General features: G+C 36.7%; 1 long non-coding RNA gene across 6 annotated transcripts; it reads right to left on the bottom strand.

The window, feature by feature from the left end:
* Window positions 1–72: 72 nt before the first annotated feature.
* Window positions 73–27,959, bottom strand: LOC144295120 (uncharacterized). Of its 6 annotated transcripts, none has more exons than XR_013362544.1 (5): window positions 27,629–27,959; window positions 14,698–14,733; window positions 10,654–10,763; window positions 6,087–10,321; window positions 73–5,989 (listed from the first exon to the last, which is right to left on the bottom strand). It is a non-coding gene; the product is annotated as an uncharacterized LOC144295120 (long non-coding RNA). The 6 variants fall into 6 exon arrangements; XR_013362546.1 differs by having other exon boundaries at window positions 73–6,229; window positions 7,232–10,321; XR_013362548.1 differs by having other exon boundaries at window positions 73–7,366; window positions 10,284–10,321.

The following is a 27,959-nucleotide window of genomic DNA, read 5'->3' as shown; positions in this document are numbered from 1 at the left end:
ATAACATACATGGATCTGTTCTTTATTTTTTCTTAAGATTTTATTTATTTATTTGAAAGAAAGAGAGCATGAGTGGGGTGGCAGGGAGAGTCAGGGAGAAGGAGAGGGAGAAGCAGACTTCCCACTGAGCACAGAACCTAACATGGGGCTCTATCTCAGGGGGATAGACCCGGGGATCGTGACCTGAGCCAAAGTCAGAAGCTTAACCAACTAAGCTACCCAGGTGCCCCAGCATTGATCTATCCTTAACTCAAGAACTGTTCTTATAGCAAGGTAACCCATAAAAAACAAGCCATTCTTGGAGAGCTTCAGGTTATCAGTCCAAGGTGGATACTTATTTAATAGTTGAGTTTAAAGAAAGTAGAAATATGCTATTTTCTTGAATAAAATGTGTTCTAAACAATACTATATTATGTGGTAAATAAATTATTTTAACCAAAATAATTCAAAACCTCATGAGATATGTCTGAATAATCAAGATGTTCCTGGAGTTTCTCGTCTAAATTTCAAACAATGGTAAATATTAGAGACAAGATAATATAAAGTACCCATAAAGTACCCAAAACTTAATTTACAATTAAAAATAAAATGCAAGAGAACAAAGAGAAAATCAAATGCTTTATCCCAGAATAAAAAGCCTGTGAATAGTTTCCCTGGCAACTAAAAGCCTTGCGTGCCTCTGAGATGTGCTGCATTGATGGCTAGCTGTTAGGTGATGGAATGTCGTTTTGCAAATGCAAAGTATACTAGACAAATATTTACTGGCAATCTCCCAGAAAAAAAACACCCCTTACATGGAAAAAATTCAACATGGCTGAGGTTACTCTTCAAAAATAAGGAGTCATTTTGCAGGGTGAAAAGATTGTCTGTGCCACCCACATTCCAAAACATGCTATTGATTTCACAAAGATTTTGTTTACAGGTTCAATTGTGACCTGACTCAGGCCTCTGAAGATTGCCTGCTGGCAAATCTGATTGCAAGTTTAATTTTAATTCAGAGATGATTTAAATAAAAACTAATTGTTCAGGTTGTCAGCACTATGAAAAAATATAGAAGAAAACACACACAGAGACAATATTCCAATAGGAAGACATTACTGCATTTTGGGAGAGTTTATTTAAAAGTAATATTTCTGCTCAAGACTCAAAATAATTTCACAGCACACCCAGTGAACAATTTTTTTAAAAAATCTGAGATGGAGATTTAGAGATCAGAGAAGAGATGGGAAGAAAAAAAACATTCAATCAAAAGACTTTTTTTCTAAAAATGTTAAGGAATCTCTTTGGAGGCTATAAATGAAGCAGTTTGGTTTCCCACCAAATTTGGAATGCTGAGTAGATGTATTAGCTTTGCACTTTTGGAGAACTTGGTGGGATGGAAGAACACAGTGGCATTTGGGGTTTGGCAAAATCCCTCAAATTATTTTTCAGACACTTTTGGTTTGGCAAAGGCAGATTTGATTTTGCCAAATGTCTTTTTCCCTACATTGGAACTCAAGTGTACTTCAAGGAAAATTTAATCCATATGCTTAAGATTTACTTATTCTTAAGTCATCAAATTATTGTCTTGAAACAATAGATTAATGCTCAAAAAAGTCTTTTGATCTATTTAATGAAATTGTTATAAAGCAGCCTTGCACTCCATTCCTTCCCTTTTGCCCTGAATGTTGAAGTCATGTGATATCAGCATCAAATCAAGCCAAAATTTTGGACAATTTACATTTTGTTTCCCATTTAGAGGTCTGTGAGTATGCAGTGGTTATAAAATTGTAGTATATAAAAGTGTATAAAATTGTAAAATAAAACTCCAATTGTAGATTTTTTCTTTGTGATTAAAGTTCTCAGTAGATAAAGTGGTTATTATTCAGGGAGATTATACAACAGTTACCTTAGAAATGTCAGCCTTCCTTGGTGTCACCTCTCTGGGCTTATGGTTAGGCTCTTTGCTGGTGTGGCAGTCATAGAGGCACTGCAAATCCTCAGTGCTATGAATAGGTATCATTTCTGCATCCAAATATACTTTTTATTCCTATCTTTTCTAGCTCAAAGATCTTTTCTAGCTCAAAGCCTATCCCCAACCTTGTCTAGCCAAAGGACTCACATACCTCCTAAGCATTTATTGAGTACTACTTTGGTTAGCCAATGAAAAGCACTGAAGCTGAGCTTAAATGGTAAAGTGAAATTGGTCAAAGCCATGTAGTGGAAGTGCTTTCTGGTGATGTCTGGCTAAGCACAGGCAGGGAATGGTCATAGTTACAATCCCTTGGATAAGATAGGTATCAAGATTATGATGACTATATGTCCTCAACTGACCCCAGAAGCTTCTAGGAAGCATAAACTCCTTGGTCCATATCTCAGATCTCACTCATAAGAAAGTGACTTTTGTGTGGGGGCATAGCTAAGAGTTGTAAGGACTGACTTGGGGTATGGGCAGTGACCTAATTTAGGGGTTAGCACATGGCAGGTAGTGAAGGGATAATCCGGATGAAGAGGGGCACCTGGGTGGCTCAGTCAGTTAAGTGTTGGCCCTCGGCTCAGGTCGAGATCCCCAAATCCTGGGATTGAATGCACCATTGGGCTCTCTGCTTAGCAAGAATCTATTTCTTCCTCTGCTCGTGCTTGTGTGCCGCCTGCCCCCCACCCTCTGACATAAATAGAATCTTTAAAAAAAATCTGGGTGAATAATACCAGAACATGAAGCTGATTCACCTCCTGGTTTTGCAGAAGTGGCAGCTCCAGTTTTTCTTATGCTTGCCCTGAGCATACAGTTCTTAAATAAAGCTATCCTCATGCTTGTGTTCAGGAGTTTCCTATTATTCTCTCTAACACCCAGATGTCTGGGCCAAACACTATACTGTTGGGTCTTGGTGATAAAAACTAGGTGCCACGTGTGTATATTTTTATAATTTTCCTTAGAACATTTAAGAAAGCAGATGATATAAAAAGTTCTGTGATAGGACAGAGTATCAAGGGTGCTTCGAGCAAAGGCAACTGAGATTTAAATGATCAGGGAATGTTTCCCAGAGGAAGGGGCTGCTGATTTGCATCTGGAAAGACAGTTACACGAGTCATTCCAGTAAGGAAATGGAGAGGGAAAGAGAAGGGTATTCTTGCCAGAGGTATCACCATGGGCCAGGACATGGAGATAAGTTAGTAGGGCTTGTTTAAGAAACCACAGTTTATTGTAGAGTATGAAGAAATGGTAGTGAAAATGAGGAAGAGAGATGATTTAATGGTCAGCTCCAAATGGGTTTTGTATTTCATGCTAAGGAACTTGGACTTTATAGCATAGGCCTGGGGAATCATTAAAGATTCCAAACTGGGGAGTTATATGATCAGATTTGCATTTTAGAAATATCATTTTGGTAGCTATTTGGAGGGGTAGTCTAGGACAATGAGGTCAGTTTGGAGGCTATTTCCACAATTCAATGTTTTAAAATAATATTTATTTATTTGAGAGAGAAGAGAAAGAGAGAGAGCAGGAGCAGGGGCAGAGGAGTGAAGGGAGAAGCAGACTCCCCGCTGAGCAGGGAGCCCAATGCAGGGCTCGATACCAGAACCCTGAGATCATGACCCCAGCAGACACTTAACCAACTGAGCCACCTGGATGTCCCCAGTAAAGGCATTTTACGACAGGGAATATAAATTGGTCAGGGAATATAAATTTGAGGTCAAACTTATAAGACTTGATTACTGAGTAAATGTAGATAAGGGACAGAGAAAGGCAAAAAGTAACTCTTGGGTTTCTGTAACTGAGTCAATGATGGTGCTATTTACTGTAAGGGATAATTTAGTAAAAAGGTAGAAGTAGAAGTTAGTAAGTAAGTTCGATTGTGGTCATCCCAGGTATATGGACCATGCGAACGCAAACATCCAGATACAGGTCTATAGTTCTGAAACAGACATATATACCTGAGGGGATTGTTGAAATATGGGAGACTTTTGTGGTCATTGAAACAAACATCCTTTTTCTGGAAGAATATATATGGTGTAAAGAGGGCTAAAGACAGAATCCCGCGTGTTCTTCATGTAACATGGTGCTGTGTTCCATGAGGTGGCAATCTCTTCAAATTTAGGTAGCTGATTGGGAGTGACAGAGTCCAGAGTCCTTGGGAAGATCACCCACAGATGTCATAGCTATTCTGTGGAATGCTTGGGCATACTGTTTCTAATAGTTTATGTTGTGATCCTTGATGTTGACTAACATGAGGGTCTTCTGTCACTTTCATTGCTACAAATCTCAAAATATAGTCAAGGATATAATGTACCACCTCAACACCTACTTCTGCCTTTTTCTTTCTCAGAATGGAAATGGCCAACCATGGTGTTCCTGGGGGAATTGATTGTTCAAGTACCTAGGAAGACCTGTGTGTGGGTAATCGAGTGAGATGGAAGATGGGAGGGTGATAGGAAGGCCAAGCAGGGCCAGTGCTCTGCAGGTGGTGGTCCTACATCTTTGACCTCACATGCAATCAGTAGGTTTGTCAGTTTGTGGTCAGTGTAGTATCCAGACTACCTGCGATGCTGCAAATACTTCAGATGAGAATGTCAACATATTGAAATCTTTGATATGAAAAAGTTCAAAGAGATTAGAAATTCATATTTTTACAAGAAATGTCAACATTACATTTGCCAATGAAAGAAAAGGAAGAGCTATTAGATTCTGGAAATATAATGTTAACTGTTGTAAGCATTTGAATGGTTGTCAAAATTAAGACAATATGTTTATCATTTACATATGACAATGATTGCAACTAGAGGGAGAACCTTATAGAATAAAAATTGTAATGCTTTCCTCACAGAACTGAAAAAGAGAATATATTCATGAGTTGACACAACAGAACCAGTTGAGAGAGAGTGTTTATAGTTACAGGAAGAGAGAGGAGATAAGTAATGGAAGAGTCTCTGAGGAGGTAGGAGGAGAGAAGATCAGAGGACTGGGAAATGGGTTAGCTTCAAACACAAGAATACCCCTTTCTTGGAGCTTGTAGGGGCAAAGATGAGTGTGAGGTCTGATACTAACATATGGCAATCTGGATACAAATAATTGAGGGCATATAGACCACATAGTTTTGATTTTTCTTGTGTAACAGGAGGTCAAATTAATCTAAGAGAAGGGAGCTTAAGAAAAGTGGTTAAGTTTGAAGTTTGGTGAGACTGGTTGAAGATCTTGGTTTTCTAATGGCTCTAACCTGAATGATTTTCTCCAGACATATTTAGCAGTTATAAAAGCAGACAAGATAGACAGCTGAGTTGATCCAGGACTGGGAATACCACAGAATAGCCTTAGTGCAGAAGTGATGTGGCTTGGAGGGAGAGAGCAGTGTAAGAATGTTTGAAAGACAGACCATAGGACTGGGATAACAAGGGATGGAAGTGAAGCTCTTGAGACCTCCAAGGTAGAGTGGGACCAGGAGTGAACTAGGTGTCATCAGAATTGTCAAAAAATCAAGCGGGAGAAGACAAAATTTTGTGCAGTGTTAGAGGGGGTTTAGGAGATTTTATTTAAGATGAAATGATTCTGTAGATACAAGAGAAAGGCTTTGAAGGGATTGAAGGGCAGTAGAGACAATTCAGGAGAGAGGAAGCACAGGGTAATTACAGGAGAGAAGAGATGATCCAAAAAAGTTTATATTTTAGGTAGTGTTATAGGGGTTCTACAATTTCAGGAATGGGAGGAATCCCTGAGATCAACAGGGCTTCATATCCCACGGGGGTGAAGACTGAGCTGCAGTTGGTGAAGGGAGGCTGGCCATGGACTCAGGGTCCTCCTAAGGTGTAGAGCTGGAAATGGTGAAGATGAGGAAAATTCAGCTTTAGGGGCAATGCTGTTCACTGGTCTTTTATCATCTATCTATCATCTATCTATCTATCTATCTATCTATCTATCTATCATCATCTATCTATTTATTTATAAAACTTAAATGCAATTTGCCAACATCAGTGGTCTGCTGATGCTTCAAGTTCCCCAGGATGCCTTCTCTGACACCTACAGGTATAAAGCAAACATTTTGTTAGGAAGGAGACCAGGGGGAAAAAAAAAGACACAATTTCTTGATTGGGAGGTAGCTCTGTGTCAGCTTTACCTTTAAGGAAGTGTTGTGGACAGAAGGCTCGTGAATCACAGTGAGCGGGTCAGGCCAGAACTCCATATAGCACTGGGAACATTGCCACAAGCAAGCCTAGTGAAACTCTCAGAGTGCAGCCTTTTGTCTCCAGGCCGGTCCAACTAAAACACAATTTTGACTCAGAAGAAAAAAGCATGTTATCAACCAACTTCACCACTTGAAATGAAACTTGAAAAACATCCTCAGAATGAAGGTAGGTCTTGGTTCACCCTTTTTCCTGAAGCAATTAAGGTTTAAATGAATATTTATATCTGTTCTAAATCTGATATAATGGAGACATTATATGATTTTAGGTTATTTATAGGTGTACTGCTATATGTATCATTCATTTTGCCACAAGTATTCAAGGTGTTTAAAGGAGGAGGAAGAGCTCATTTGTTGGGGAGTGCAATTTTCAGAAATAGGTTAAGCCATAACCGCAATATGAAACATTTTTTAAAGCTGCCAGGTGTACGTATAACAAAACATAAGGATAATATCTGTTTTTATTACATGCCTTTAAAATATTTTTATACAAAATGGAATTTTGTTTTTGTCAGATGCTTTTCTTATTTTTTTTCTAACTTTTGAGACAGCACTGAGCAAATAATGGGGAGAAGAAAAGGAAAGAAATAAATCAAGTATTAGTGTGATACTATGTATTTACATAACAGCTCTACCAAACACGGAATTCCATCTCCTTGACTGTGCCCTGTCTCCTACTCATCACTGTGCTGGTTCCTTTCTTTACATTCCAAAGGGCAGAGAACATATCTGGTACATCATGGTAATCTTTTCCTACGCCCTATGAAAGATGGAGGCTCTCCCCCTGGGAAAATGCTTGTATACACTCATGTGCACACACACTCACACACAATTTTAGGAGATTCATGCCTTCTGGTTCTATTCACCCCTTTGAATCTCATCCTTAGCGTCTCAAATTAATTTTTCTCATTCTAATAAATGGACACTCAGTACAAAATGCCATTTATCATTTGGGGCTGTTTTTACAATCTTTGCCTGACATAAAATAAAACCTATTCAGTCCTGTCTGATAAGCTACACTGCAAGAAAGACATAGCATTTTAATTAAGGACGCATAAGGAAGAAGGCAGGAGGGGCACCTGGGTGGCTCAGCGGTTGAGCATCTGCTTTCGGCTCAGGGCGTGGTCCTAGGATCCGGGATCGAGTCCCACGTCGGGCTCCCTGCATGGAGCCTGCTTCTCCCTCTGCCCGTGTCTCTGCCTCTCTCTCTGTGTCTTTCATGAATAAATAAAATCTTTTTTTAAAAAGGGGAATAAGGCCGGAGTCTTGGGCAGTAGGTTGTTAGGTGAGTGCTGAGGTGAGGTGAGGGCTGTTGGAACAAAGGCTGGGTAATTACAGATTGAAGTTTACCAATTGTTTTCTCTTAGATCTCAGCCAATTGACTAGAAAGACTGAAAAGATGCATTCTTTGGTTAAGGAAAGGATTCCTAAATTTCTGAAGTTGAACACTGCTGATTGTAGGAAAAGATTGGATAATCTCAGAAACCAAAGAAACATCTAAAGAGCGATGTGTGTAAAACAAATACCTACAGAGTAAACCACAAAGGTGCCGTGTGAGGAGTACTGTCCTCAGTGCTTTCTAGTTGACAGTTGGCCTCCTTGTGATTTTATACAGTGAGACATGGCTCCCAAAGCAGTGGTCCCAGAAGCGTCACTGCCTGCACTATTCCCTCCTAGACAGTCTTTCATTCCTTGATCCTCTCCTGCATCCCCAGAAGGAACGGAAAACAAGCTGCTTTGGTGGGACATTTCAGCCCAGAGTTTCAGTTCAGCCACTGTTGTAGTAGGAAGCTTTGGCCTGCTTTCTCTGCAGCCTGTCTCAACTGGAGCTGGGGTGCCCAACTCTTGCTAGAAATGAAATGAAGTAGATGACTAAAATAAAACTGCCTGTGAGAAGCTAGTTTATGCATTAAGACAGAGAGATAGCTTTAGCTACAATTATATTTACAGGAAAAAAAATCAACAATAGAAGAAATCATCAAATAACACTCTCTTCTTCTTTCTTCCTGACCCAGATTTCCTTCCCTTTTGTGCTCAACTCACAATCTCTTTGTGCACAGTTTATTTTACCAAAGAAACTGTTTGATAAACTTGGAATATGTCAGCTGAAAACAAATCTATTTGATCAAAAGAGGAGTGTCAGGAACCCTTCATCTTTAATTTGAAAAATTGGGAGCTAGGATGATGTTTATCATGGGGACAGAAGAAAGACATCGTAATATTGATGGGTTCCATTTAAGACAAGGTCAGATCCTGATCCCCACACCAGCTGAAGGCCAAAAATCATTCCAGATTTTGTTTTTTGTTTTGTTTTTGTTTTTTTTTTTTTGCTGCTTCCCAAATACAGCCATGATATGTCAGTTTAAGACAAAAGAGGGTCATACCTTCCTACAGGTCCTTTCCCTCTAGGAGATTTTGAGGGAGAAACCTGTTTTATGACTCTATACATAGTTAGGGGCACATGATACTGATCTACCAAAGTAGACAATTTTAAAGCTGGGAAGAAAATAGCTATAAACTCTGCCCATCAATTTGCTGGATTATTTCATCCTCTATCATGATACAAATATCTATGACATTATAGAGAGAAGCTTGGTCTGAGATACTGTACTCATCAAAAATGTGCTCATTATGATTGAATCACAGATTGATAAAATATGATCTAAATTGTTGTCAGTAATCAGGATTTAGTTTCCCTTTGGCTTACTTTTTACCATCTGGTTTTGGTTTTGTGGTTGCCTTTCCAGTTCTGAGCAAATGTAATAAAAAAGATGATTAAGAAAATAAAAACACAATATGATTTGAGAATCTCATCCTTTCCAACCCTCTAAATAAATAGATATTTTAGGAAAGCAAGACTGAGTATGATATTACACTAGACACATTTTAAATACCCAAGCTGGACATGAAATGAACGTTTCATTCTTGAATGCCATGTTCAACAGGGGAAACTGATTGTTTGACCCACCCTGATATTCTGTCGTAACAATGACACTGATAGCAAGAAAGAAAAAAGAGAGAAAGAAATCCAGCAATGAGAAAAAACACAAAAATGTATTTGGTTAGCATGGCCAAGAGTGGAGCCAAGTTCTTGGGGTAACCATCAATTCTCTCCTTTCAGAAGACCGTCACATTCTCCTCCATCAGATCTTATCTACTATGACACAATTAAAGCAAACGATTTCTGTACAACTTGGTTGCCTCTACCTTGAGTTCATGGAATCTATTCCAGGTCTATTGGTGATAGCATGAAAGTAGTAATGGTAGTAATGATAGTTCACATACACTAAGTGCCCCGTGTTGTACCAAGCATATTAAGGCATTATCTTTGGTCCTCCCAGTAATCCTCTCTGGTAGCCTGTATTATTATTACTACAGGTTTATTGAGGGGAAATCAAAGCTTAGAGAGACTAAAAAATTTGCCTTAGGTCATAGAGTTAGTAGGAGTATGGAACAGTATCAGAAACTACATTTGTATTTCAGTACTTAGCCTAGATCTTGATAGTCAGAGACAGGCACCTATCAGAATAAGAAAACTATCTGGAGACTCTGGAGCTCTCTCTCCTTCTTCTGACTCCCAGTTTGTGTTGCACATGTCCTCTCAGTACACTATTATTACAGTCCATCTCACCTGTTTCTTCTCTATCTGTTCTACTAGACTGGAACTCCTCAACAGTGAATCCAGAACCCTGATGATGCCTGACACATAGTAGGTACTTTATACATGGTTGTTGGGTGACAAATGCTAAACATGATGACATACTGGGGTTTTATAATAAAGACCAGTTTTGCCAGCTAATTTTGCATTTTTTTCAGATATTCAATAGTTTTGTTGTGATTGCATACCAAGTTTTAAAGTGTAAGCAGGTGTAGTTGAAAATACAATGTGATGCATAATTGCCATTATTATACTTGGCATTTGCAAATTTAATTCTAACTACAGAATTGGCTATTGCATTGTATAGAAAAGAAAGTGTTTTAATTTAGCATTTTAATAGGAGGTGTATGCATATTTACTAAATTCATTATAAAACAATCATCAAGTAGTTTTTGAATATCTATAGCACAAAACACAATTAGCTTTTTGATGGAGGATGTACTCTTATTTTAGCAGAGGTTTATTTCACTCACAGCATTGCTTCTTACTTAGCTCAGTCTTCAGATGCCCTCTAGTGGTGATAAAAGTAAGTAAATAATAAAATAAGGGGAAAAAAGGATTTATCCGTTAGTGGCTTTTTCACAATCAGTAATCACATCTGTTCTGATTATTATATAAGTAAAATATAATAAAAATACGGAATATTTATCTTTCCTTTTAAATTTAACGTCCCTTTAAAATGTCTCAGTATAAATATAATAGTAAAAGAATATAGACCTACAAACACATTTATAACTAAATGAATAAAGCATAGGGAATAATTAAACAAATGTATGTGAACCTGGGATCTGGCTTAAGAAATAGAAAAGGAAACAGAGATATGGAAGTAGAAAAGAAAAGCACTTAGTTTTTGATTCAAAAGGCCATTGTCTGGGGTGCTAGGTGGGTCAGTCAGTTAAGCTTCCAACTCTTGATCTCTGCTCAGGTCTTGGTCTCAAGGTCGTGAGTTCAAGCTGTGTGTAAAGAAAAAGGCCATTGTCTTTCCATGATCATACTACTTCCCAAGAAACAGAATAAGAAAACTCAACCTCATGTGAATAAAATCAACCTTCAGCTTCATGAACAATTAGGGTCTAGCCAGCTGATTAAACCAGTAGTTTTAACTGAAAAAAAAAAAAAAAAAAGGCTTTCATAATGCTTTGTACATAATGAGCACTCAATAAATATTTTTTATTTTGTACTCAGTAAACAATCTTCTGCTCATAAATATTGATTGGATCTTTTAAAAGATATCCTGGGGAAATATGATTTTCTATCATGGAAGAAATTAATATTATTTATCTGCTTTCTAATTAAATTATTCTAATATCATTTCCAGAGGAAATGGTTTCATTCATATTCTAAAAACAGAAACAATAGTATTTTAAAAGTCTAGTGGTTTACGAGTCTTGCAATATTGCATTCAGGATCACTTCTCACAACTCTATCAATTTAGACTACTTGTAATTCAGAAATATTTATTATTTTTCAACATATTGGAGATTGACACCAACCCTGCTATCTTAAATTTGTATAGGACCAAACTATCTTTCAGTGGTCAACACTCAAACTGTGTCTGATGACAGTTTCCACTTTGTAAATAGAGAAAGTAGTTTTTGAAATGCTTAGAAATATACAGATGCAATTCAACATGCTTTTCCCACAAGATGTCACTCTGGTACCTATGAAATATAGTCATAGATGTATTTATCTGTCTGTGACCTTATTTTTTTAAAACAATAAAAAAAGATCTATACATAGGCACATGATCCTGAAATGAAGCACACATAGGAGATCAGTGAATTTATAGATATCTAATATCTACTACATATGTATGAAAGCAAACCTATTTGTTTGGATTTGGATATATATTAGAATCTTAATTATATTCATCCAAAGGGAAGTATAAAACTGATAATCTAAAATGTGTGTGTGTGTGTGTGTGTGTGTGTACATATGGCTGTATTCAAGATTATTCATTTTTAGGCAAGTACCCTAAAAGTACATGGCATGTCACACTCTTCTCATCAAGTATATGACATATTCATGGATGGTTACAGATTGAGTTTGTATATTTAATGTGCATGTGTGATAGTTATAGGGTGAATATTGAGTGGTTTCTTAGTGATGAACAACTGGCAAATTCATGTCTGCCTTGTTTTTGCTTTAAGTGAGTTTGAGAGTAAGAGACAAAAGTCATTCAGAGCAGAGTTCCAAGTCCAGCTTAGCCGCCTGTATAACCTCTGGCAAGTTAATTAAGCCTGTTTTTTTAATTTATAAAATGAGGATAGTAATATCTATCTCACTGTAGTTGCTTTGAGAGTAAATCAAGACAATGCATGTAAAGCACCTAGCACAAAAGAGCTTACTTAAAAAATAGTAGGGGATCCCTGGGTGGCCAGTGGTTTAGTGTATGCCTTTGGCTCAGGCTGTGATCCTGGAGTCCTGGCATGGAGTCCATTCAGGCTCCCTGCATGGAGCCTGCTTCTCCCTCTGCCTCTGTCTCTGCCTCTCTCTCTCTCTCTCTCTCTCTCTCTGTGTCTCTCATGAATAAATAAATAATATCTTTAAAAAATAGTAGTTACTATTAATTTCAAGAGGAAGTGTTAATTAGAATCAGATTTTATGCTTTGATTACCGGTCTTCGCATATAAAAGGCCTGAGTTTGGCTTTTATATAATAAAATTCAAGCATATCTATCAAAATTTAAACATCTGTAATAACTGATACTATGGCCTCTAATGAAGATTTTGTTTGCTATACTATTTGCTTGAAGAGTAAACAGGTTTGGCTTTGCTTTTTGGAATGATTTTCTTCTGGTGGTGACAGTAGCTGCAATTTGTCTTAAATCAGGCAGCTGCAGAGAGTTAAACATCATTTAGCTAATTGTTAGGCAAACTGTGGGATTTCTTTTGTCCTCTTCTGTTTTAGTCCTGCCTTGTAGCCTTGTATTATGGTATCTCTAAGTCTTCAGTAACTCCCCAGGGCTATGAGGATAAAGTGCTCAGACATCTGCAGCCCAGTTAATGGAGTCAGCCTTTGATATGGCCCAGATATTCTCACCACTGGCTCATCAGCTACACTTTACAAATGGCTCTCAATACTTGAAGGCTGAAATGACTTGCCCAAAATAATACTGCTCCTGAATGGGCTAAGACTAGAAAACAAGTGTCCCATTGGCACCATCTCTGGATGAGAAAGACTCCTAATCCCATAAAAGCCAGGATTATCTTTTTCAATACAAGTCTCTCTCTCTCTTTTTTTTTTAAGATTTGTTTATTTATTTTATAGGGGGTGAGGGAGGAGCAGAGGGAGAGGGAGAGAATGTCTCAAGTAGTATTTGTGCTCAGCCAGACCAACTAGGGCTGGATCTCAGGATCCTGTGATCATGACCTGAGCTGAAACATAATTGGGTCACCTAACTGTGCCACCAGGCACCCAACCTAAATGCTGTGAAAGACCTAACCAGGCTGGGACAATGAAGTGCAGCATTCTCAGTCATCTAGAGCAGTCAATTTATACCAGTCAGTATGAAGATGTTTAAAGGGCTTAAGAACTACATCATATGTATATATATATATACATCATATATATATATATATATTTCTAAATGTTAAAATGAGGACACTAAGTACAATAAATAATACAATATTGTTAATCATTTTAATAGGGTAAATTGATCCGTTGGCCACTCTGAAGTTCAGGGTCCTATCTGCAGGTGGTGACTCCAAGTTGTGCTAGAAGCAGGTAGGGTCATGTTGCAGCAAATCTTCACTACTCAAAAGTGTAGTCTACAGGTCAGCAGCCTCCAAAAAACCTGGGAGCTTGTTTGAAATGTAGAATTCCAAGCTCCACCCAGATCTTTTATTTAAAAAATATTTTATTTATTTATTCATGATAGACACACACAGAGAGCGAGAGAGGCAGAGACAGAGGCAGAAGCAGGCTCCATGCAGGGAGCCTGATGTGGGATTCGATCCAGGGTCTCCAGGATCATGCCCTGGGATGCAGGCGGCGCTAAATGCTGAGCCACTGGGGCTGCCCAGTTTAGATTCCTTTCTAATGTATTGGCTGGTTTGACCAAGGGAAAAACGGGTAAAATCCTTGGCATAGTTTTTGATACTTCTTTGTAACTCCATAAATGATAGTTTCCTTCTTCCTTCTTGAAATTGTATTGACTCTAGGTTGTCTGGCAAGTTTAAGAAGTTAAAAAACAGAAATGTTTTTCTACCTTTTTATAACTATAAAAAAGGAACATTTATTCATTAGAGGAAATTGTGACATATGTATAAAGAAGAAAACAAACAATTTATCAGTACAGAGGGACAGCCACTACTCTTGGTGTATTGTGTTCCAGATATATATAGATTTATTTAATAAATATTTTATTCAACAAAATATATTAATTTATTTAATATACTGATTGGGTAATGCATTCATATGGAACAGTGGAATAGCTGTAACCTCCTTATATAATACTCCTTTTCTCTTAAAATATAAAGAAGAATGTAAGCTTGTAGTAAATAAGTCTTAATTAAACAATGGGGAAGATGAGAGGACACATCCCTCCAGCAAAGGGTTAGTTAATTCATATTTGGTAGAAAAGGGATGGAATTACCTAATGAGTCAAGTAGGCATAAAAAACAAAACACACCTAAAACTGAGAAAATGTTAAAAGAACATCCATAGGAAATGAACACCATAGGGGAGTCAGTTCTTGCTACAGGAGGGAAAAGTATTAGAAACAGAAAAGTGTTTCATTGAAAAGATGTCTTAAAGTCTGGAGAACTCAAATGGCTGAAGAAACATCTTTTATCTCTGAAGCAACAGGCTGGGAAAGTATCTAAGAGAAATAGTTCTTGATTTGAGCCAGATTCCCTAAACAGAACAAACAGTGCCATAGCTTACCTCTAGGCAAAGAGCAGGAGATGGCCCACTGCTGCACTGTAAGGAGATGAGAAAGGATTGGATTCAGTTTGAGGTGCAGAAATACATAGAGAAAAACATGATTTTGGAATTGTTGGGCAATGCTCATTCTTCTGGTTTAGGGTAGCAAGAACCAGTGGAAAGAGAGAATGGAGGTAATGTCTTCCAATCCAATCCTATATATTAAATTCAGCGTCAGAGAGCCATTTAACCAGGCAGGGATTAGAGGAAAAGTGAAGTCTGAATTATTTGTGAACGATTCCAAAAGGAAAGGGGTCTCAGAAAAGACCTGGAGATTGGAGGGATATATATATGTGCTAGTATGTGTATATATATATATCGCCTAGCATGCTGAAATAGCAGAGATTGTCAGATACAATCATAAATGATAACTGCTCTCTCTTACTCTCTCACGTGGTCCTTAATGAATCTGCAACTTTGGCCCTTTGTAAATCAGAGTTCACTTTTCCCAAAATGCTTCCAGAGACTGCACTGCTACAGGTAAATCCAAACAGCATCTCATGTTTACATTTGTCTGTCATGAAGAGGATATCAATACACCATGTGTACCAAACTCAAGGACACATTTAGTTCTAGAAGTCATTCTTCATGGGCTGCAGGGAAAGAAGTACCTGATTCCTCCCATGGGTTGTGAAGGTTCTCACAAAATCTCTTGTCAACTCCACCTCTTGGCCAAATGCTTCCAACTCCTTTTACAGGATGGAGGTGAGTAGTTAGTTAAGGGCTGTAAAACTGGTTCTTGACCAGTCTTTAATGTTTTGTTGCATTCATAGTTTGGTGGTCTTGCACCAACACTTTATGTGGTGTGATCAAGATATAACTTCTAGTTATTTTTGATAATGATAGGCACATGCTTATGTAATTAGTTTACATCCAGATTCACATCAGTTTTAGAGTTGCTTTTTAGTGTCTAAAATATTGAAGAACTTGTGTGATTTGCTATTCTAAACAATACAGCCTAGAAAGTCCTTTAATTTCCTTGAATTTTATTTTTATGTTAAAAAGGTTGTATGTTCTTGAAGATTTGAACTTTTAGGTTGGAAGTGTATTTTATTTTTCAGAAGAAAACATCTGTAAGATTTTCTAGAGGAATAAGGAAATAAAATGCCACAGAGAGGAAACAATTTACATTGGGGATTGAGCATATATGTGCAAGTTACTGGATGTCTATAAGATAAATCTGTTTGGGAAAATGTCATTTTGGGATTACATTTTTATGTTGTGAAAGAGTAAGATGGAGAGAAATGAATTTATAGATTTCATTGCTTTCTCCTGCAAATGGATTAACATGCATAAATACTAAATGCACACATTAAAACTGCTACTTGGCAGATGTGGATTATATTCTAAAGGGACACATCCAAAGAGCATCACTCAAATCACTTATTTATTCTTCATCCTCTATTCATGTTTCAGTACACTTCTACAATATTATCATGTACAGGTTTACATAGCTCTCTGTAATTGCCCTTTTGCTGTTTCATCCCTGGATGAATTCTACTTTGAGAAAACTCCTATACAATTCAGCTTGAATAAATCAGTACATTTACAGATTGGAGTATTACCTAATATAAAAATCACATTTTTTTTTTGGTTTACAAAAGATACACTATGAAATTTCCTCAAATATTAAATCTTCCTCAGGGTAGTTTTAAAAATTAAATTTCCACAAAATTGATCCAAAAAACACATTTTTGAAAGCCTGAGTTTCCTCAGAGGACACCAGGCCATATGCAGTAGTGAGGTACATGGGTGTCAAGTATCTTATGGACAGAGTACTTGGGGTCAAGTGTCTTATGGGCAGTGGGGAAATCTAGACAGAGAAAACATAAATGGACTAATTCCTGAACAAATACGAGCCTAGCCCTGTCTTTCAGGGCTTGCAGGACTAGCCAGGGTAACTTTAGGGATCTCATGTGAGCAGGTAGGGGATATAAATTTAAAAATGTTTACTTATTAATGCTAATATACTCTTACTTGTCCCACAGATGGAACTAAGTGTGGAGTAGGAACTGAGGATATTTAGGACATGCTCTTTATGAGATTTCTTTTCCTTTGGTTCTCATCCTCCACCAGGATCCTTGCCAACACTTATTATCCCTTGTCTTTTTGATAATAGGAATTGGCTATTTTTTCCAAACTGATCAGAGTGACCAACAGTACACAAAGAATTATTTGCCAAGAATTACTGCATTTTCCCCAGCTCTGTGTGGTTTTGTTAAGTTTGTATCATTGGCTAAATAAAAGTGAGCATGTAATAAGCATAGGACAGTATGTGACCTCCTCCCACATATGGCAACCTACAATGTTGCTGGTGATATTCTTTACTTTAAAATACTAAATATTTGGGATCCCTGGGTGGCTCAGTGGTTTAGCGCCTGCCTTTGGCTCAGGGCATGGTCCTGGAGTCCCAGGATCGAGTCCCACATCAGGATCCTTGCATGGAGCCTGCTTCTCCCTCTGCCTGTGTCTCTGCCTCTCTCTCTTTCTGTGTCTCCCATGAATAAGTAAATAAATCTTAAAAAAAAAAAGTCCTCTTCTTTCAAAAAAAATACTAAAAATTATAACACAGGTTGACTTGAGGAATTTAAGAAACAGAGATGGGCATAAAAAAGAATTTAATGTATTTCCATATAAATCACATAGCTCAGATAGCATTATTGATATTTCTTTTTACAAACATGAAATCATATAAATACAATTTGTGTTCTGCTTTTCTCTCTAATTAATGAGCTGTGAATATATTTTAGAGGCATTTGGTCAGAATTATCTACTAATATAGTGCTATTTTTTCTTTATGTTTTGTTGTAACCAATTTAATCACATAACCCCCCCCCCCTTTTCCCCTGGAGGCAAAAATAGGGGAACAATTCCCCTTCTAGTTCAAAGCAGACACTTCCATTTATTTTATCCTAGGGTCAAACAGTGCTAGCCTTATGTGAGGCTGACAGGGCTGGGTCTTCCCTAACAGAACATGCTGACATTTAGAAATAAGTGTAGATCTGTCTGGAAATAGTAAGGGAAACTCAAAGAGAAAATGGGAAACCAGGAAAAGAGTCTTGTTTTGTTATAGGATGAAAAGAGATAGTAAAAGGAAGTCAGGAGTTTCACTATGGTAGTAGTTGAGTTTACTTGAAGCTTGGAAAATTTGAAAGTTAAGAAAAGGATAGTCTAGAGGAGCTTACGGTGTGGAATTCCCAAGCCTCACTGCCATAACAATCAGGCATCCAGGTCTTGCCAGCACCTTGAGGTTAATGGATGTTTGTTGGTGGTGGTAACTCATTCAACAGACAATTTATTTGTGATTATAACTTTAACCAGATGCAATATGCTCTGTTTCAGAGATAATATTTCACTGTAAAAAATCTAAAACCATCCATAGTACTTACTCATCTGAGAATAATTTAAAATGTCAATAATCAAAATGATAACAAATTCATTTATAGATCTCTTCTCTTGAAGAAGTGTGAAAGTATTTTTTTATAAAATCGGATGATAAATTTTTACTATCAGTGTCCTGGTTTTCCCCATATTACTAATCTGTAGATATGTTTTCAGTAGCATAGTTTTGGGGAAGTACACTATTAATTTGGTGATGTCTCTACTTAACTGTCAGTTGCAACCTCAGCTAATTGAATTAAGACATTTTTCTGGATAGAATAGGCAGGCACACTTTCCCTTCATGCCATTGGTCTATTACTACCATTCCATGGGCCTTCAGAGTCCAATAAAGAGCATTGGTTCTGCATGAGAAAGTATGGGACCACCTACAGGGGCATGTGGAAACTAGAAAAAAACAACTCCCAGCTATAACTGCAAGGAGCTGTAGAAGAACATCAGAGAGGACTGAATACTTGAAAGGGAGGTGGGGATTAGATCTTGCTGCATTAGGAAAGAAAAATAAGAGGGGAGCAAGGCTTTCTGTTTAGTAAATGTTACTGAAGTCCTGTGAATTTTAAAAAATGAAGACAGCGAGGTATTTTATATGAGTAGATAGCAAAGGGTTATAGTTCATTTTTTGCCCTAGTCTCCACAGCTATTGGTATGGAGGGTACTGAACATTTTCTGAAGTACAGCACACTTTCTAAGCACTGTGAAGATAGATATATATTTAATAAGGTTATTTAGCAATAACCGGTGTTAGTTAATAGCAGGGTTGATATCAAGTACACTTTTGAAAGTATGATTTAACCTTCTGGATATTCAGAATTGCAGGAGGAATATGGGTTTATTAAGAAAAAAATAGAAAACGCAGGCAAAAGGGTAATAATTATTCACTATCTTGTCACGCAAAAGCATAGATATTTATATATGGCAGATCATACTGTTGACTTTTAGATTTTTCCAAAATGAGGAGCTATAAACAAAAAGTTGATGGCATCATTTTCGAGGTGCACTATTACTGCAGTTGTGTCCCCCTGCCCCCATTAATTAGATTTTTTTTTTCAAGACTTTCTTTTCTTTTCTGAATTGGACAGGTGGACACATTTTCACTTCTTGTCCCCAAAACTAATCACTACCATTCATTTATCGTTATTTGACACAAGGCATATTAGCTCTGTATATAGTAAAGAAAAGACTACTCTGTCTTCCAGAGTCATGCTGATGTTTTAAAACCCAACTGGGGCCTCTAAATGGATAGAACAATAAAGGGAACAGAATACTGGAAAAAAAGAGTCAGGTATTTGGTAGATAAAGGGAATCCTCAGGTTTCCCTGCATGTAATGGGAATTAGTCAAAGCCCAAAAGCCCCTAAATCTGAGGAAAGAACAGATTTTTGGAGAGATGCATGGCAAAGTCATCATCCTACCTAGTATAGACTTGTGTACATACTCCAAGATTAACAGAATACTTTGATTGGCTAAGTTGATGGTAGTTTTGAGATATTAATTAAGATAGGAATTAAGATATTAGTTAAGATAAATTAAATATGTTAAGATTTTATGTATATTTATAAATGACCATAATGAACTCTAGGGAACTGTTAAACTCCGTTTCAGGATTATGGGAAGAAATGGATTTGTCAACCACATCCTAGGACCAAACTAATGATCAGAATTACATCTAGTGTGGTAGTGTCACAGCAAGAATTTAACTTTTTATTTTTTTCTGCAGTTCTGTTAGGATTCTATCTGGCCAGTAAATGTTGCAGGGCAGCTGCATACTCTATAGGGAACCTAGAAGTACGGAAAAGCCAGGCCAAGATCTGCTGCATCTGTTCCCTTCTATGCAGTTATCTCACTTCCACTATTTCAGAATTCTTGGCTGGTAACTTGGGAAAATACAGCAGGGTGTTTATATGCATGTGGTCTCTTCCTGTCAATATATAATCCACCTGCAATCTTCATTTTACCTTTTTAATGTTTATAATAACACAAATAACAGGTTTACTTAAGGAAAAGAAAAAAATATATAAACCAGGAAATACTGATCAGAAAAAAATAAAAAAAAATATGGTGACCCAGATTAAAAATAATAATATATATTTTCACAAATAGAATCATCTTGTATATAATGTTTATATTGTGCTTTTTCTCATAAATGGACTGATAATATGTATCCCTGGCATCATTTAAATTGCCTTCAAAATTGAGTGCTGTTTCTTCTTCATGCCATTCTCTATTACCCACTGTAAGATTTTGTTTTCCTTTTAAAGCAGTCCATTAAAGATCCAACAAAATGATGTTAAAGAAATGGGGTCCTCTAGAACTGAGTTCCTGCGAAAACTGCATGGAAAGTGTAACAGAACAATGGAAAGGAAATAGAATGCTAAAAGATTCCATTTTTTTCTGCAGAAGGAAAGGGGCAGAGAAAAGAGACTTGGGATTTTCCTAGGATAGTGAGGTTTATTCAAATTCAAGACAACACAAGAGCTGTGGAGAGTGAATGCATCGCAGAGGAGCAGACAGCGGATGTTTTCCTCTCGTCTAGGAGAATATCGGGTCACGAGCCAAGTTAACAAACACTCATGGATGGTTATGATGACCTATGTGTTCAGTAAGTCATTTATTCATAGTTCCACAGTGGAGAGATGTTTTACTTTCCAATTTCTAAGATCACGCAAAAATACATATTATTTTGAGAATAGATAAATGTATTGAAGGAAAATCATTCTATATGCTGTTCACTTAAGGTGACACTATCCCTTTTATTTCTTTTCCAAAACTCAGATCATTGTATATTCCAGGTTTTAGCTTGTTTTTTTCCTCTTATCAATACATTTTTTTTTTCAGTTGTACAGTGACTTGTTTTTCTATTTGATCTGAAACATGACAATTTCAATTGTTCCTTCAATTCTCTGAAATACCTCAGGAGCCTTTTAATAAAACCTTCCTTCTATTTAAGTTAGGAGTCTTTTTTTTTGGTGTTTGATACCAAGAAACCTTAAGCAGTATACATAAGAATTACAGGGGTGATGAAGAAAAACAGGAAGACACTCAGATCTAGTAAAAGTGTTGCTCTCAAAGGGGCAAGTTGAAATAAAAAAAAAAACAAAGACAAAAACCTTCATTTGAAACTGCATGAACAGGAGGAACTTACAGAAAAATAGAATGCCATTAAAAAGAAAATTAGATCTTGCTGCCAAAGGGTAAAAAATATTAGAAATTGAGGACTTGGCAATTTCATTAATTTAGTAAATGTTATTCAGAACTTGGAAATATTTCAAACAGAAAAAAGAAAAAATTTTTGGGGAGAGTGTATTATCTAGGACTCACTAAGGATTTTGGTCTTGGAAGAACCAAACAGTAACCCTATATTAGAAACTCTCTGAGGATTCTCCAGCTGGAAAAACCTCCAATGTGGAATAAAATTTATTGGATGAAATGTCAAAGAAGAGGCAGGGCAGTCAGTGGTCAATATAGCAAGAAAGAAGACAAGATTGAGACTTGCTTCCTCAAAAAAGATTTTTTTGACCTTTCTGTATTTTGCAAATATTCAAAATTAAGCATGAATAGAGGAAGAGGCCATTTCCTTAAAATAATGTACATACTTTTTATTAAAATTTAAAAGCTCATTAAAAATTACTTATAATTGCCACTTCAGAAGGAAAATCTTGTAAATATATCAGCTTTTCTTAGATGACTTGTGATACTATTCACTTAATTTTGTTAAATAAACAGGGAGACCACTTTGAATTAAACTAATATTTATGGCAGATGAAATTAGATGCATTAAATCTCTAGGGTGAGTCCATTTTCTCCTAAGATACACACAAAAATTTCCAGGGGTAAAGGAACCATATGTGGACTCTTTTACATTTTGTGGATGGTCATGAACCTAAAGACTGAATCCCAGGACTCTGGAATCATGACCCGAGCCGAGCAGACACTCAACCAACTTAGCCACCCAGGTGCCCCTAAATTCAAGATTTCTATGACTGACTGTGCTTGGTCTGTGTCCCATTCTATCAAGTTTTAAGCTTGCTACTCTATTTACGGCCAATAAATATTTAAAGTTTACTAGGGCACTAATGTATCTTGATCAGTGATCTCAACTCTTCAAATCCTCATCCATTATATTGTATACTGTTAGAAATAGTTATGCATCTTTTCTAGTTGGCATAGAAGACAGCACACTTATAGGCAATAAGGAGTCATCAAGAAGCTTAAATAGACTTCTTAATGTGAATCTATGTGGGAAATAAAGGCAAAAGAAAAATTATTAAATTTCCTCATGACTTGTAGCCCATTGGCAGGTCCTGGAAACAGGCTGAGTGACCTTCCTCTAGGGACTTAGCTGCCTCAGATGTTGATACTTTGCTAAGGGCAAAAGGCAATCTTAGCCCAACCCCCAGGCCCTATAAGTCTACTTCAACATACAAAAATTCCTTTGGAAACTTCCTTTATTTCTACACCCCAAGATACATGTTGGCAACCATCCCCCAAGCATATGACTATGTATGTATGTATGTATACATACATCTGAAGGGTCTTATGACTAAAGTTTTTTTTTAATATTTTAAAATTTAAATTCAACTAATTAACATATAGTTTCAGAGGTAGAGTTCAGTGATTCATCAGTCTTATATAACACCCAGTGCTCATCACATCATGTGCCCTTCTTCATGCCCATTACCCCATCCCCCATCCCCTCCTCTCTAACAACTCTGTTTATTCCCTATGATTAAGACTCTCTTATGTTTTGTCTTCCTCTCTGATTCCGTCATTTTATTTTTTCCTCCCTTACTCTATGGTCTTCTGTTTTGTTTTTTAAATTCCACATATGAATAAGATCATCTGATAATTTTCTTTCTCTGACTGATTTATTTTGCTTAACATAGCACTTGCTAGTTCCATCCACATTGATGCAAATGGCAAGATTTCATTTTTTGATGGCTGAGTAGTATTCCATTGTATATCCATTCTTTTTCTATTCATCTATCAGTGGACTTCTGGAGTCTTTCCATAGTTTGACTCTTGTGGACTTTGCTGCTATGAACATTGGGGTACAGGTGCCTCTTGGGATCACTACATTTGTGTCTTTGAGGTAAATCCCCAGTAGTGCAATTTCTGGGTCAGAGGGTATCTCTATTTTCAACTCTTTGAGGATTCTTCACAATGTTTTTCAGAGTGGCTGCACCAGCTTGCATTCCCACCAACAGTGTACAAGGGTTCCCCTTTCTCCACATCCTCGCCAACTATCTGTCATTTCCTGCCTTGCTAATTTCAGCCATTCTAACTGGAGTGAAGTGGTATCTCACTGAAGTTTTGATTTGTATTTCCCTGATGCCCAGTGATGTTGAACATTTTTTCATGTGTCTTTTGGCCATTTGTATGTCTTCTTTGGAGAAATACATGAGTAAGGTTTTATTAGAAAGCAATAAATGACTTTTCCCAACAATAGCTAGCCCCTTCAAGGTCCTGGAAACCTTGTTTCCAAAATTCCTTAAAGACTATGTTCCCCCTAAGCCCCTCCCAACTTGAAAGTATATAATCGGCCACTCCTCATGACCCCAGTGCATCTTTCTGCTCATGGGTCCTGTCCCTGTGCTTTAATAAAACCACCTTTTTGTACCAAAGATATCTCAAAAATGATTTCTTGGCTCTTGACTTTGAACCATAGCATCTTTCCTACATCAAATTACCTTTACTGGGCCCGATTGTACTGGTCCTATAGAGAGTTATGCTAATTTTAGAATAGCAGTCGAATACACAGTTACATGTCTGTGGAATTTGCATTTACTTCTGTTTTTCCTCCAAGACATTAATAAAGAGTAATGAATCTAGTGACTTTGAATGTATTAGCTATAAAATGGAGACAAGAGAGTTGAATGGTCACTAGAGCCTCTTTGAAACCCCATGCCAGGGCAAAGGGATAGGAAGTAGGAAAAGGAGTGAAGAAGGGAGAAGAATAAAGATGGAGAAAAGCTGTTTTATTTTTTTTTAAAACAAGGTTCCCCAGGTAAATCTGAGAAAAGGGAAAGGGACTTTAATTCCTATAAGCAATATTATTTGTAGATTAAGTTAATTAAAGCCATATCAGAAATTGACTATGCTTTATAAACAATCTTTGGTTTAGTTTTCTGGATTTTCTTTTACTTAACAGTTTATGTTCCATTTGAAATGTTCCAACCTTGTCTCTGCTGAGGTAAGAGGAAAGGATGACTTCCCATTCCTTTAACTTTATGATTTTAAACAGTGTAGGTCAAATCTGATAGTAGATTTAAGGGCCTCATTTAGGAATCAGAGATAAAGAGATTAGATAGTTAAGTGCAAAAACAGATTTTAAGGCAAGAAGCAAGATGGAACTTAAGTAAAAAGACCAATTTTCCTAAAAATAGTGTTGGGATGCCCAAAACTCCTTTTTTATTAGGTGCTAAAGTCCAACTGACTGCGTTCCATTGTGTGCAAAATTACTTTTTGAGTAGATTTATGGCCTAGCATGGGGTTGCTTCTGTGGATTATCTTTGGGAGGAGATAGAATGGTCTTTTCTTTTTATGTACATATCCTTCTTTAGCTCCTCAGCTTTTCTGAGGTCAACTCCACCCCCAACACAGTTAATTATTAGTATAATTTGCTCTGTACCTACTTGGCATAAAAAATAATTCTACCTCAAGTTCTGGTCAAGTAGTATAACCTTAAAAGCACACAGTAGCCAGATAGCTACCAAAACCTCTGAGGAGTGCCAGAAGGATATGCTATGTATATATGTAGACACTTAAAATCCTCTTGTACATTATCTTTGCATCATATAGTAGTTTCCTGGACCATTATCACTGGCTTCCTGTAGAACTGCTTTTATTGAATTAACTGTTTTCCTTAGGGTGCTGGTTGTGTAGTGTGCATGTTGGCATAATCAGATCACATGTATTCTTTCTGACTAAAAGTTAATAACTGGTTAGTTTGATTGATTCAGGCCCTTTGCCTCAATCCTTTTTGCCATGTGAGGAAAGAGATACTGAACCAAGCATTTTCTGGCACAAGAACATTGAGTTGATATCATTTCAAACTCTAAGTACTTACACTTCTCTCTGGGGTTAGGACCCTGGCTGTTTTGTTTTTGTTTTTGTTTTCAGGCTGTTTTTTATGGTCCATAGATAGGCTGTAATTTCCCTCTATAGCAGTCTCTGGTCCCCAGGCAAAGAAGCCTGCTAAGAAAAGTTATAAAAACTTGGAAGTAAAGCAACAGGTTGACTATATGACATTTCATTATCATTCTGGAATGTTATCTAACAGGCTCATTGAAGAATTATCTAATTCTCTAGAGAAATACATCTTTGATTTACAATTTGCTATTAATTAGAGACTGAACTCTGTACAGTTAGAAAAGACTGATAGATTACAAATGATTTTTACCAGTAGATATCTAATGCATTCTTTCAGGTAGAAAAAAAAAAAAACCCACCCAGAGATTATAGTTTTATTGCCCTCTAGGACATCAGTTTTCAAATATCTAATTTATCAGACATGTTTCATCACTCCTTTACTGAATAACTCTGTAAGCCTCTGTTCCTCAAGTGTTCTTTGAACCACCTTCCACATCCTTCTGGCTCCATCATTAATGAGTTAGATTTTTGACACATGGTCTTTTATTCCCTCTCTTAGAGAGCTCTCTTCTTGGATCCCTATAAGCCATATTCTGATGATTTTTCTGAAAGGCAAATGGTGTCATGGGAAAAGAATTTTAGAGTCAGACAGGTTTAATCTGGAATCGCAGCTTTCTGACATACTAAGCTTTGCAACCTTGAACCGATCACTTAACTTCTCTGGTCATATTTTTCTCTAAGGTATAATGAATCACATGTGTTGCAACAATTAAATTTCTCTGTTTATTTTCCAAAGTCCTTTACAGTTCTAAAATTTTCTGATTGCAACATTTAAGAGCTTCTTATTCCCAATTAACTTTTAAGAGTCAGAAGTTTAAATGTGCAAAGTTCATTTCTCCTGGTTCAATGCTTGACCATAGAACAGCAATAGTAGGTTGAGCTGAAAAAACTCAAATATCCTCCACAAAGTAGGCTCATAAATTCCTAGGATGTCGAGTCACCAGGTCACCGGGCAACCTCCAGGTCACTTTCAGTTCCATTCAGAAGTTTCAGTTGCTTCATTACAATTTAAACCTAAGTATCTCACAATTCAGGGGTTTGACATTTAACTTTAAAATAAAGATGGCTTATAGGTAAAAAAAATTGTTATAACTTATGCCAAAGTCCACTGAAAAAAATACCAGATGAGGTTAATTTATTCCTGGGGCTGTAATATCATCTTCAAGGACAGACATTGGCAGATGGTGTTGTCTCAGGGAATTACACAAAAATGAGCCTTTCTAATAAGAAATTATTTTTCTCTATTCTTATGGACTCATAAAACTGATTTTAAGTTTTCCTTATATAAAATTCCCCAAATAGATTATATTTCATCATGTTTGTGAGTTTAAAAGTCTGTTCCTATTTTAATTTTTTACATGAACACCAAAATGTATTTTAATAATGCTTTTTTGCAGATTTTGACACGGTGTTACCCTGATAATATTTCTAACCTTAATCTGTTTTCACTTTCTTAATTTAAGTTACATTGCAAAGCAGAATAGTAATAACTAACATTTCCCAAGGATTTTTATTACCACAATAGCTGATGATTTCCTGCATATAGGACAAGTGTGAGCGGTATATCCATTTTCATTTTTTGCTAGTTTGCTTTAGCTAGACAGAAGTTAGAATCTTATGTGACAAAATCATGAAGGATGCCCATGAAACAAGTCACAGGTCCCACTCATAGTCATTGGGAGAGGATTAAATATAGGCATGAGTGAGGCAGTGATTACTGGCGGCCATTAATTGTTCACCACAATTCACAAAAAAGTGCGCTAAGGTTTACTTGTAATTAAATATAGAGATGTAATATTTTTAATGAAATCATTGTGTCTAAAATTTAAGAGTGCCTTTTCTGGTATTTCGACTTAACTCAGCAACTATGTTAACTTAGATTTTACTTTCTTTCCTATATTTAAATGATTTGTTTAAGCTGTAAATATCATAGGAAATATTTATTTTTTATTTATTTATTTATTTTTTTTAATTTATTTTTTTATTGGTGTTCAATTTACTAACATACAGAATAACACCCAGTGCCCGTCACCCATTCACTCCCACCCCCCGCCCTCTTCCCCTTCTACCACCCCTAGTTCGTTTCCCAGAGTTAGCAGTCTTTACGTTCTGTCTCCCTTTCTGATATTTCCCACACAGGAAATATTTATTATATTGCAAAATTCTAGCTGGATATTTTAAAAATAACTCCCTTTTCCAGTGGCGATGACTTTAAATAGCTGTATTAACTCTCATTTATTAATATCAACTCATATGTACCCAATTTATACCAATGAAAATACAAATCTCCGATTTGTTCTGTCATGTATTCTTTCTTCCGAAAGATAAATTGACCATCTACTTACCATGTTTACTTTTAAAAGCAGTCGAGGATTTTGCATTTCATGAAGTCCTTGTGTGTATGGTTAAGTTGGTTCGTTTATGATGGTATTTGAATCAACAGTTGCATAAAGATGCTGTTTTATACTACTGTTATCAAGAAAATGATTGACCTGCAGAAGAGTCTAGAGTTTTCTTATCACATGATAATCCCTAAACTTTATTCCCTCTTACTTAATCACATAACAAACCTAAATGTTTTAGGATATTAGTAGACTGTCCTATAGACGAGGGACTAGCAGCAATGCTAACTTGGGAGCTGAAGGTTGTTTATGTCAAAAGTGCAGGAGAACCTAA

This window comes from Canis aureus, chromosome 23 (genome assembly GCF_053574225.1).
Source record: "Canis aureus isolate CA01 chromosome 23, VMU_Caureus_v.1.0, whole genome shotgun sequence".
Taxonomy (NCBI): Eukaryota; Metazoa; Chordata; class Mammalia; order Carnivora; family Canidae; genus Canis; species Canis aureus.
Note: the sequence above shows the minus strand (reverse complement) of the source record. Positions and strands in the feature narration are given on the sequence as shown.